Genomic DNA, 13,020 nt, shown 5'->3' with positions numbered 1-13,020 from the left:
TTTCCCCTGGAACTTTACAGTGCTGCTTGGTCAAGAACTGCTCTTCCCTTGTCCTTCCAGCTGGTCTTCTGGGGGAGGGGCCTGGGGTGCTTATTCTCAGGTGTGTGTATCTGAGGGAGCTGCCCTGCTCCCTGCCAGGTAAATGGCTCAGTGGTAGCTATTTATCCTGTGAGACCCCTGTTCCCTGGCAGCCCCACTGAGTCCCAGGTACAAAGTGACACCAGGAGAAACAACAGTGGCAATGGCCAGTTCTCCAGTAGTGGAGTCAGCTCCAGCAGTAACTACTGCAGTCTCCCAGTCTGCAGGGCCTTGATGCTCTGGGGGCAGGGGCGCTGATCTGCATACCCCTTGTGGGTGCCCGATGGCAGGAGCGTCCTTGCTGCCTGTGTCCTCCTGGCCTCCTCCTGTCCCGGGGGGAGCACTGGATCTTGGGCTGTGTCCCCCATCGCCCTTCGCTCTGGGGCCTGCACTGCTGGATTCAGGCTCAGCAGGCCGCGCAGCCCCCTCCATTCAGAGCCGCCACCTGAGCCACTGCCTGAGCTGCTCCCTGGCCCCACGGGGTGAGTGTTTCAGCCCCTTAGGGAGCTCGGCTCGGGGTGTGTGATGCACTGTCCCCCGGGATGCACTTGCTCTGTTAGTGCCCCTGGGAGCCCGAGGGCATCACTGCCCCTCCTGGGATCCTGTCCAGGTTCCTGGAAAGTGCCTTTCCGTTCAGGAAGATTGGTAAAGTTCTGCTTCTCCAGGACTGGGCTTTCCTGTCCTGGAGGCTCACACCGCCAGGCTTTAGCCTGGCTCCTCACGGGGACCCCTCTCCTTGGGTGCTTTTTTATTTCTTTATTTTTTTCCATCTTCCTACCTTGATAGAAGCGCAAACTCTTCTCACTGTAGCATTCCAGCTGTTCTCTCTTTAAATCTTAGGCCGAATTCGTAGGTTTTCAGGTGATTTGAAAGTTATCTAGGTAAGTTGGTGGGGACAGGTGACTTGGGGACTCTACTCTTCCGCCATCTTACCCTGCCTCCGCTATGGTTGATTTTAATGGAAAGTCCAGGACTTCACAGTCAAGAATTTTTTGAGATTCTGGAGAAGAAATTCATCTTACACAAGCCCTCTTGGTAATCAAAGCAAAGAGAGTACATATCCATGTGACAAAAGGACTGCAACATCTTCAAGTCTCGTGTTGTTTGACTGTACTGAGCAGCTGCTAGACTCCATTTTAGATGAGGGTTCAGAGTGGACAGCAGGTGTCCTAAAGGAAGGCTGACAAACAAATGGTTATTGAAGCTGCAGTGTAGTCAGGGTTAGAGCAGAAGGGTACACCAGAGGAATGTGGGGCAGGACACTGGGTCTGGTGCAGAGGTCATGCTATGGAAGGAACTTTGCATTGGAGACCTGAAGGCCAAGGAGGATTTATTACTATTGGAGCTGAGTAGAACTGGGGAGAAGTGTGGTGAACACATTGAGATGGGGAGCAGTGTGTGCTTAAACTGTTTGAGGCATGCCAACGTCAGAGTGTGATTTGTCATAGAGTTTGATGGGTGCTTGGAAGCCACACTACAAAGACTCATCGTACCATGGTAGGGAGTCACTGACCAGAGGAGCAGCATAGCCAATATGTCTTTATGGATCATTATTCTAGAGCCAAGGCAAAGGAGAGATTGGAGATGGGGTAGATGAGAGCAAGGGTGTCCTGAGAGGATGTCACCATGGTAGTCTAGGTGATAAATGATGTAAGACTGGCCTAGATGGTGGTTGTGGGATGCTGGCAGTGGCCTAAGGGTTTAGTGTGGAAGGAGGGACCATGGGACTGTGACCTACTGGATGTAGGCAGGAAGAAATGGGAGGAAAGTAACTTGATGACAAGATGGCAAGACTTCTAGCTTGTACATCTGGGTGTGGTACCAAGTATCAAGCCTAGGAATAAGGAAGAGAAGTATGGCTTGTTGGGACTGTCAGTAAATTCATTCAGCTGCTCTTGAGTGCATGTATGGCCCCATGCTGGGCCTGAGGACACTATGGCACAGCCAGGAACTGATGTCTCATGCATGGAGGAGGAAGATAAGCACATAGAGGGTGACTACAAAAGGCCATGAGTGCCATGAGGTAGGGACTATGGGCTTCAGAGAAAAGATGTGTAGTGGTCTGTATGTGTAAAAGGCTCAGAGGAGACTTTGTAAAAATGGCTGGAATGAAGATTAGGAGCAGCAAATGGAGCTCTGGGCAGACAGAGACCCAGCCAGATTAGCAGGTGGAGCAGGGAGGTCCTGGAAGACAGCAGCTGTTCTGTCTTTCTTCTGAGGGGAATGCTGAGCACTGGAGGGGCTGAGAAGGGGTGTGGCTTGAGTCTAGCAGGACATTTAGACAGAAATATCCAGTGGGCCCTTGGGATATGTTCTGCAATGTGGAGTAGTAATACTCAGCTGAGGATAGGGATCTGGGATTTATCTGCCCACAAGTGATGGGAACCAAAGAGAGGGAGGTGGGTGGTGAGGAAAACTCTACAATGAGAGAGTCAGCAAAGTGAAGGTTTATCCCAACATAATTCATGACAGGCCCAAGTTCCCCAACCTGCCAATGAGGAGATGAGAGGTGTGTGAGGTCTTTACATGTGCTCTTTCTGCCTCTGGCACAGTTTCTCTGCACACCTTTCCCTGTCACTTTGGCCTGGGATAGCTCCAACCTTCCATTAACATCAAGCCCTGGAAGCCTGTCCTGAACCTGGGCCTCAGCCAGATATGGGGATCTTGCATCAGAGCTTCCTGTGAGCCTGCAGAGCACACGTCCCTCTCCTGCTTTGGCTGTCTGTCTACTTTAGGGCTGGTCCCCAGACCACGACCTTCAGTCCACAGGGCTATTCTGCCTGGGTGCAGAGCCTGCACAGCAGGTGGCTGGAGAATGTCTGACTTGGTATTTACTATCTACATAATATTAGAAACACATAAACTGTCAAACATGACTTTTCTTTTCTTTCATGTCTCCATTGCAGAATTCTTGTTACATGGATTTTTAAAAGGATGAGTGCAAATTATATTTTAAATATATAAAGTAAGGGAGTGGGAAGACTCCCTGATTGAGTACCTATTAGGATGCTGGCAGTTTTAGGTACTTAGCACCTTGATCCAGGATCTGCTACATAATTTGCAGGGCCTAGTGCAAAATGATGAGCCGAATTCCTTGCTCAGGAGTTATTAATAATTTCAAAACCGCAGAGTATTAACCTCCTTGGGTGGCTGTTTTGAGCATTCAGCCTGTGTGACAGCACAGGTTGTAGGCTCATAAAGCCTGCTCTGGTTTAATCCTACAACAATCCTGCAACAGAACATAGCTATCTTTATTTTATGGACTCAGAGAGGGTGAGTAACTGTCTGAGGTTGTTTAGAAAATGGACTATGTAGCTAGAAATCAAACCTAAAAATTCTAATTCCATAGCCCTCAACTTTCCCAAAACTGTGTGATATATATTTTTATTGTATTAGTTTGAACCATATGAAATTGCCATTTTTGAAGGTTAAGAAGTGGTAGATTATTGGCAATTTCATATGGTCCAATCTAATACATTCCCTTTACTAACTCTTTTACATAAGTCAGGATGGTCCATGTAGATCACCTGAAGCCCACAGCATGAAGCCCACAAGGCCTCCAGCCTAGCTATTCTGGCTGTGGAATAATTCAGCCTCTCCTTGTCTCAGCACATGACTGGTAGTAGTCCCTCAGGCATGGGCTGTGACCTCAGAATTATGTATGATTATTAGGGGTGCAAAGGATTGACCTTATCTCTGTTAGATCCTCAAAGCATGTTCAAGGAAGGTGCCATGTGCTGATTTGTTCCATCTGGACTCAGCTGAAGGCTAACTAGAATTGCTGCTTCTGGCAAGAATGCATTTCCACAAAGAGTCTGGCATATAGTAAGTGCTCAGAAAATGTTTGTTGAGTGTTTCTGATCAGTGAATTAAAGGCATCAGAGAAAGAATCAGGTGAGATATCCCTTTTATATACTGCTGAAATATCTGTAAATTAGCAATACAAATGTATTACCTATTACCAGAGCAATCTGGTAATAGGTACATGTGGTCTTAAAGTGTTAAGCTTCTATCCATTCATCACCATTCTGAGGAGTTAATCTGAAATGAGGACAAAATTTTAACAATATTCATGTGTCCTGGAGTGCTGTTTGTAATAGTGAAAATAGGGAACAAAGCACATGGATATTAATAGGTGAACAGACAAGGAAATGAGGGTGCATCCCTTTGATGGAACATTTTGCAATATACATTGAATGGTTACTACTAGCTATTTGAGAAGATGAGAAAATGCTTATAAAATGTTTTAAGAAAAAAGCAGAATGGAATAGTATGTGAAGAACTAAGTAGCATTATTATAAGGTAAAAAAACAATCTTAACATTTCTGAGAGATGAGTCTGAAGAGTATTTGTTAAAGATCAACTGTACCTATGACTTGACGTTAGATTGTGGATGTTTTTCCTCTACTGTTAAATTTCCTGATCTTCAAAATCACTACAAAGAGGGTGAAAGTTTACGTACCAAAGAAGGACATAGGCTCTGTTGGTGTTCCTCCCATGAGCCTCCTCTGGCCCCACATTTGACTTCTTTGGCACACCCTCTGTTTATTTGATCTGGGGTCCCTGAGGCCCTGTTGATGGACCTTGGACTCTCCTTGGGTCTCATTCCCTTTGCTCAGGTGGAGGATGGCATGACTTCCCTATCCAGGTGCTTGGCTCTGGCTGGCACATCTGGCTCCAACTCACAGCTGAATTGACTCCAGGCCCAAGCCATCCATGTCTAGAGTTTTCCCTGAATCTGACCAACTTTTGAATAATACCGTGCTCCAAGTATTTCAACTCCATAGTGCTGCCTCAGCAAACTTCAGCCAATCTTATTCCACAGAATCTCTGTCCTGCACTGATGGGGATGGATGTAGCAGGAGGGGCCTGGTGGAGATAAGGCATTGAGAGGGAATTGCTGATTTAAGGAGAAAATGGAAGAGTTCAAATGGAAAATGTTGATCTTGGTATGGTATTGAAACAGAAAAAAAAAAAAAAAACGTTTTGTCATCAGAGTTTAATGACATAGATAGAATTTAGCCACATGGAGTAATGGTGAAAACATGGACTTGTCAATTATATGACCAAAGGGAAATTAATGAAGTGCTCTAAGACCCAATTTCCTCATCTTTAAATGGTGGTAATAATTCCTACAGAGTTTCTGTAATGGATAGAAATAGCATTGTGATGAGACATGAGACAGTGGTCTTCTGGATGAACTGGTGTTTGTCTCTTAGGCAGACTCCCAGGATCTCTTGCTGGCTCCTGTGTAATACCCAAGCCCCCAAGGTGATGGAGACCTGAGGCTGGGACATTCCTGTAACTCCTACTGCAAAGCTCAAAGATTTTCAAATCAGTTAGGTGTTCCCTGTTCCCACCCAATTCCTCAGCAAATAGAACACTTCTCAGTTTACCTGTCTTAGTTCATACCTGTTGTCCTAGTAAAGTTATTCATAGCACCTTTGCTTATTCTAAAAGTGTCCTAGCTTGGACAATAAAGAATAAGGTCACACTACCTATAAATATCCAAGATGGCAGAGATCAGGGTCTCCTTCTGAAGCATGGCTGATGGTGAATCTAGCCATGCCTGTAGCATATAAAGCTCACTTTGGGGTAGAGAGGTCTTGGGGCTGTCTGGATACTGGGAGCTTGTGCTTCTGTTTTAACTGCTGTTTATTTGTTTGTGTCTCTTACCTTGCCCCTTGAACAATGGACATCATGAGCAGGATCAAATCTACCCTAGAAGTGGGAGAAAGCCCCTCTGAGTATTTAGATTGGGTAGGGTTAGTAGGAGGTACAGTGGTGGTTGGGGGTTATTCACAGTCAGCTGTGGCTCTAGAAGTCGATCTACCATGAAAGGAAATTTGGCTCATCTGGCTTCCTGTGGCTCTGTGTTGGAGGGCAGCCTAGCCCTCTGCTGGCCTGTGCAGTATGGGACAGCCATGCTGGTCTTGTGAGGCCAACACATATCCTGTCAAGGGAAGGAGATGCCACTGGGGGCTCAGGTCTGCACTACAGACAGAAAGAAGTAGAGAAAAAGAAGGAGTCTGTCATTCTGGACACTTTGGTTGGAATTCTCTCAGGCAGAGCCATTTATAGTTCTTAGAAAAGGATTGGAGAAAATTAAGAGGCTGCTCAATCTTCAACCATAGAAGAGATGTAGGGAAGGTGTTGGGCCTTCAAAGACAGAGACCTGAGCAGACTGTAGAGAAAGGACCAAACTGGGAGTCAAAGAGGCCACAGGTAGAGAAGCTATGGGAAAGGGAGGCAGGGACATATTAGGATGAGGGGCCCTACAGAGGACACTTTTGTAGAGAGCTATAGCTTTGGTCCCTGCCATGGACCTTACCAAAAGAGGGGACAAGAACAAAGAGCATGCCCATTGTGTCACATTGAAGTGGACTCTGGACAAGAATATTTACAGCAGTGACACATTTTGTGAGCATGCTAGAGCATCCCTGCAACCTGACTGGAGCACCTCCTACCAGGCTCGTGGGCAGAGTTTCTGCTTAAGCATGCAGTCTGTGTTGTCTAGGTTGTCCTCAACCACTGACTTACAAGTGCAGCCCCTGGTAGATGCACAGATAGAACTCATTTATGATTCTTGGTTCATGGAGCAGGAGAAAACAGAGATGAGTAAATGAGTAAACACAGAGATAAATGTCCCATCCCTCTCCTCAGGAGGAATGTCATTCTAATCATGCTCTTGCTGAAAAAAAAGGTCCTTTCCAGCCAGGACCCGATCGTATGAGATCTTTACCTGCCCCAGGGTAGTGCCTCCTTTGATATGTGAGGGTGTTTGCAAATGTAGTGTCTTCCCAAGTGTTTTAACATAGTTAAACACATTAGAAGATCATGGTCTGACATCCCACCTCTTCCAGACAGCCTCCTGGGTTTATGGGCCCATTGAAAGCATTGGTATCTCCCAGGTATCTGAGCCATAAGCCTGGCTCTCTCTGTCTCTGCATTCCACCAGGCTAACCATCTACCTATCCATTCCACATACCAGCCAGTGCTGCTTGCTTGGGGTCCTTGGCATACAGCACCCCCAGTTCCTGTGAGCACATTGACCCCCAATCCACCTATACATGGCTTCCAGAATGATCTTTGCAAAATCTACTGCTGACTACCTTACTGCCTAGTTGAAGATTCTGGCAAGGCTTGAGGAATCAGTTCCCAGCTTCTTAGTGGGAGGAGAAAGCCCTTTGTCCTACACTGCAGCCTCTACTCAACATTGTGGCCTTGCACAGCAAGGTTCCACTAATATTTTCTGTGCACACTAATGGGTGAGCTGGTTTGCTCTCTGTGGTATCTCTAGGCATCAGTAAATGCACATCTATTTATATAAACACTCATGCCTTCAGTTTGCTTCCCTGCCAAGCATTTCTCCTAATTAGGCTAATTGGGATTGCACCTCTGTGGCTGCTGACCAGGCCTTACCCCTGCAGAGCTGGCTCCTGTGGAGCTACAGGGAGCTCCATTCTCTGAAGACATGGGAGGAGATGCTTGCTAACAGGTTCTGGAAGAAAACACAACCGATTCCCAGGGCTGCTTTGGAATGGCCCATGTGCCTACTGAGTTAGCATAGGAAGCACAGGTGTGAAGAAGATGCACCCACACTCCCATACCTGATAATTAAGAACTATGGAAACACAGAGGTGTGTCCTTATCTAGGCCTGCACCATGAAAATAGCTGGGAAATCTTCCTGGAGGAGGAGAAGTCTAAGTGTCATATCTTGACTGAATAAAGGGCCTTAAGTAACCAAGAAAGGGGGAGTAAAGAAGGGTTTTGTGATCAATGAGCAAGATGAGTTCTGCCATGTAAAGTCACTCACTGTGTTGGGACATGCTAACCACTGCCGTGTCCTGGGGAGCATGGACATCTGGTCTTGGTGCTGTTCTGAAATGCCTGAGGGGCATTCGTGTGTCACACTTAAATTTCCTGGGATAGGGATGCCTGGGTGGCTCAGTAGTTGAGTGTCTGCCTTTGGCTCAGCTCATGGCCCCAGGGTCCCGAGACAGTATGCCACATCGGGCTTCCTGCATGGAGCCTGCTTTTCCTTCTACTTGTCTCTGCCTCTCTCTCTCAGTCTCTCATGATTAAATAAATAAAACAATTTCCTGGGGCAGTATGGACATCATTAAGTGCACAGCAAAAGCCACTAGAGGGACAGGAAGTCACTGTCTCAGAAGGGCTGGTTCCATACTTCTCTAAGGATGAACCATTAGTTAAGTGGTACATTTTATGCTGTTTAAAATAATTTGTTTATTTATTAAACCAGTGCCATTTCTTTTTTTTAAGTTTTTTTTTTAAGATTTATTTATTTATGAGAGAGAGAGAGAGAGAGAGAGAGGCAGAGACACAGGAGGAGGGAGAAGCAGGCTTCATGCCGGGAGCCTGATGTGGGACTCGATCCCGGGACTCCAGGATCACGCCCTGGGCCAAAGGCAGGCGCTAAACCGCTGAGCCACCCAGGGATCCCCCAAACCAGTGCTATTTCATATGGCAGGAAGTCTCACAATATAGATAATAAGAGAATATATTTTTATATTCTATCATCTGAAACTCTCAAATTGTTGATGTAAACAGTATGTATGAGTTGGAGGGGAAAAGTAGCAATTGGTTGTTGCTTTAATTTGCATTCCTTTGTCTACTAGGGAGTTTAAGATTTTTTTATTTTGTTTTGTTTTCCATTGCACATTTACATTTGCTTTATAAACTAAGAATTTGCTTCTTGGTTTTTTGTTTTTCATTTGCAAAAACTCTAGATGTGGAAAGATATGAATAGTCTGATGAACATATCAAGTATTTCCCTAGATGATGTTTGTCTTCTAACTTTATGATTTTGCATTTCTACTACTCAGAGATGTTTACTCTTAATACAGTTTGGATCTATCATTCTTTACCTTTATGGTTTTGATTTTGGTACTGTGTTTAAAAACATCCCCTGCTGTAATTTATGTATTTATATAAATCATTTAGGTATCTGTCAAGTAATTCTATGGTCATACTTTTACTTTTAATTCTTTAGTTTCTCTGTAATTTGTCAGTGCATAGCACAGGGTGAGATCTAACCTAATTCATTTCCCCAAATGATCAGTTCCTCATTTATTTGAAATGCCACCATTCTCATGTACTAATTAGTCCTATTTGTACTTGAATTATTTGCATAACTTACATTATCTTCTAATGATTTGACTGTCCCCTCCCCCCCATCAACTAAAATGTTTTAACTATTTTAGTTTTGGGCTTGTTTTAATATCTGGCAGGACTAGTTTATCTTGAATATTCTACTTAAAATATTTTTTCTCTCTTTTTAATAGATGAAATTTGAATTATTTGTCGAATTCTAAAACTCCTCATTGCTGCTTATCTATCTAACTTCCTTTCTTTTCTCTTGATAGCATGAGTGTATATGTGACCCAAAAGGCTATAAGTGATATTTTCCCTGCTGGGGCTCCAAGAGAAAAATGATTTTTTGATATAAAGGAACTCACTCATCTGTTGTGCATCATTTCCCTTTTCATCCTGCCTGGAATGTGGCTGAGATGTCTGGAGCAGCAGCAGCTACCTTGTGCAGTTGACATAACAGAATAGGCTAAAAAAGATAATGAAAAGAAAGGAAATAGGGCCCATTTAGCCATCATGCAGCTGCCATACCAGTACTTGATTCTGTATCTCTGAACTTTCTGTTTAAAAAAGAAAAAATAAATCTATTTTTGGTTACATTACTATAACTGGATTTCCGTTATATGCAATCTCAGTCTAAATAGTACAAATTCTATTTGGACTTTTAATAGATTTTTTTTACATTAACTAGTTATTTGGAAAGAGTATTGGTACATTGCAACATTAAGACATTCTATCCAGTCTCATCATATGTATTGCAGAATTTAAATTCAGTCACTTGCTGTCATCATTCTACCATAGTATCTGTATCACTCATGTTGTTCAGGCCAATTCATAAGGAATGCATTTCCATCCTCTCCCTATCTAGGTTTTGACTACTGACCTTTTCCTGATATACTATCCATACTAATGTCCACCATGAACTCTCTCTTTTCTATGTTCCTAAGGTATGGTTCCACTTAATCTGGTGGTCAACAATGATTGGGGGCAGGAGAGGGACTGTCTTTAAGAAACAACAGTCCCAAAGTTTCTGGTTCAAGGTGGTGATACAGAAAAATCTTGAGTTCATCTTCTCCCACGGATATACCAGATCTACAACTATATATGAATTAATTTCCTCTGGGAGGGAAGCAGGAACTAAACCCAAACCTGACAAACCACCTTCTTCACATTGGGCAAACAAGAGGGAAACTACATGGAAGCAGGTAGAAAAGACTGAGTCACAATTCCACCATAAGCCTCATACCAGGCATGATGACTTACAATTGGGAGGGAACCCAATACCCAGGGCTTCTCCCTGAGAAGCAATAAGTTTTTTCCCCACATCAAGCACCCAGCTATTAGGACCATCATCTGAGAGACAAGCCAACCAAACATTGTCTTTGAAGATCAACAGGGAAAAAAAAAAAAAAAAAGAAGAAGAAGATCAACAGGGTTCCCACTCATGAGACCTATGAGGCTGCAGTGAATTGAAAAATAGCTCTTGAAGGCCTTGCACATGGATTTACCTGCCCTGGGGCCCCATGCAAAAGCAGCACTTTGAGAAGCATCCAGAATTTATGTGAAAAAGACTCATCTATTAATTTTAAAGTGTTGGTCTGAGGGCAGGGGTTTCCTGGGGTACTCTTTGGGGATGGAAATTGGTGGATGCTATCTTCCATTCCTCCCTCCCTCCTTCCTAAAGCTAGCAGTGCCCATTTTATTTCTTTATTTCTTTTTCTTTTCTTTTTTCTTTTTTGGCTAGTACCATCTTTGCACTCCCCCTCCACCTCATTCCTTGCCAATGGGCATCATCTTTACTTTCTCTATCCGCCAGCCTCCAGAATGCCAGATGGGAGCTTCTACATATGTCTAGTTCCCTAGTGTTTTATATCTGGGGACACAGCTTTTGCAGCTGTCACTCAGGGGATACCCCTTGAATCTATGGCTCTGGAGCCCAAGGAGATTTTCAGTCCTGGGTCCAATGGGACTATAATATTGGAGAGACTGTTCTTAGCCAACTACCACTCCAGGGCACTGCACAGACAGCAGACTGAAACACACCCCCACTCTTTCTGAAAAAGAAGTCTATTTGGTTGTCCAGGAATTTTGTCCTCAGGGACAGGCTTCAGGTTTTACACAAATAGGGACCTGTGGCAGGGGTCTCAGGGAATGGAGGCTAGTGGATGCAATCTTTGTGCTATTCATCTGCCATGCTCCAGTTTGCTGATATCTTCCAGAAATAAACTTACACACTTGTCTGGTGCCTTGACTTTTACAGCTGCTTCCAGGGAACACCTCTACATTTCCTGGCTCTGGTGGTCAACGGGGCTTATGCTTGTGGGTTCCACCTGACTACAACCAATGGAGAAAGAGTTCTTAGATGGCTGCCATCCCCCAGAGCAGAGCAAGAGGCAGCCAGCACATAAGCTTAGTCTTTTTGTGAAAGAGGTCTATTAGTTTAACATCATAACTACAACCCAAGAGGAAGGCTTCTAATTAAACACACATCTAAGTGCTAATTGTGAATCTTTCCTGAGATATTGGAGAGTGGACACTATCTCATGCTCTCCCTCTGCCATGCTCCAGAGCATCAGTATTTCTCAGAGGGGAGGTTTTATATGTCTGGCACCCCAGTTTTTATGTCTGGTGTTACGGTTTTTGCGGCTGCTACCCAAAGGATATCCCTTGATCACCTGGCTCTGGTGGCCAAGGAGGCTTGTGTTTCTGGGTCCCACGAGACTGTAACAATTGAGACAGTGCTGGAAGGCTATCACCTCTAAGGCTCTGCATAAACAGCAGATGGAAACAAACCTTCAACCTTTCTGAGAAGGAAAGGTTGCTTCTTGCTTGTGCTGGAGCTCCAGACTCAAGGCACAGGCTTCTCACTTGACACATGTCTAAAAGCTATGGAGGTGAATGTAGGGAATATAGGCCGGGAGACACAATATTTTTATGTTTTCTCTTTATTCCATTACAACTCACTGGTATTTTCCAGTTGAAACTTATACATTCATACATTCATCTGGAGCCCTGATTTTTTTCAGATTTATTTATTTATTTATTTATTTATTTATTTATTTATTTATGAGAGAGAGGAGAGAGAGAACATGTGCAAGAGAGAATGAGTGAGGAGGGGGAGAGGCAAAGGAAGAGGGGAAGAATCTCAAATAGACTCCCTACTGAGTGAGGAGCTGGATGTTGGGCTTGATCTCAAGGCTCCAAGATCATGACCTGAGCTAAAATCAAGAGCTGGAAACTCAATTGTCTAAACAACTTAGGCACCCCATGGAGTCCTGATTTTTGTGATTGTTGCTCAGGGAACATCTTCAGATAGATCTCCTGGCTCAGGTTGCCAGCGAGGCTTATGCTTGTGACCTCACATTTACATTTTTCAAAAAGCTTCTAGTATAGAATAGGCTGCTTGAGCAATCACAAAAGTTTCAGGGACAAGCGGGAGCTAAGGTAGAGTTGAATGATAAGGTTTATCTCCTATACAAGGACAATCCTTTACTACAGGGAGAGGTGGATGTTTCATCTAATGTGTAGAAACAAACCCAGATAGTCAAGCAAAATGAAGAAACAGAAATATGTTCCAATAAAAAATTAAGATAAAACCTCAGGAGGATGGAAAAAATCCTTAGTGAAATGGAAATAACTTATCTGATAAAGAGTTCAAAGTAATGGTCATAAAGATGCTTACCAAACCTGTAGAAAACAGATGAACATAGTGATAACTACAACAAACATAAAATATAAGAAAATATCAAACAGAAGTTATAGAACTCAAGAGTGTAATAACTGAATTGAAAAAATATACTAGAGAGGTTCAACAGCTGACTAAATAAATC

This window comes from Canis lupus, chromosome 19, assembly GCF_011100685.1.
Source record: "Canis lupus familiaris isolate Mischka breed German Shepherd chromosome 19, alternate assembly UU_Cfam_GSD_1.0, whole genome shotgun sequence".
In the NCBI taxonomy this organism is placed as follows: domain Eukaryota; kingdom Metazoa; phylum Chordata; class Mammalia; order Carnivora; family Canidae; genus Canis; species Canis lupus.
The sequence above is the reverse complement of the archived record's forward strand: the minus strand, read 5'-3'. Positions refer to the sequence as shown.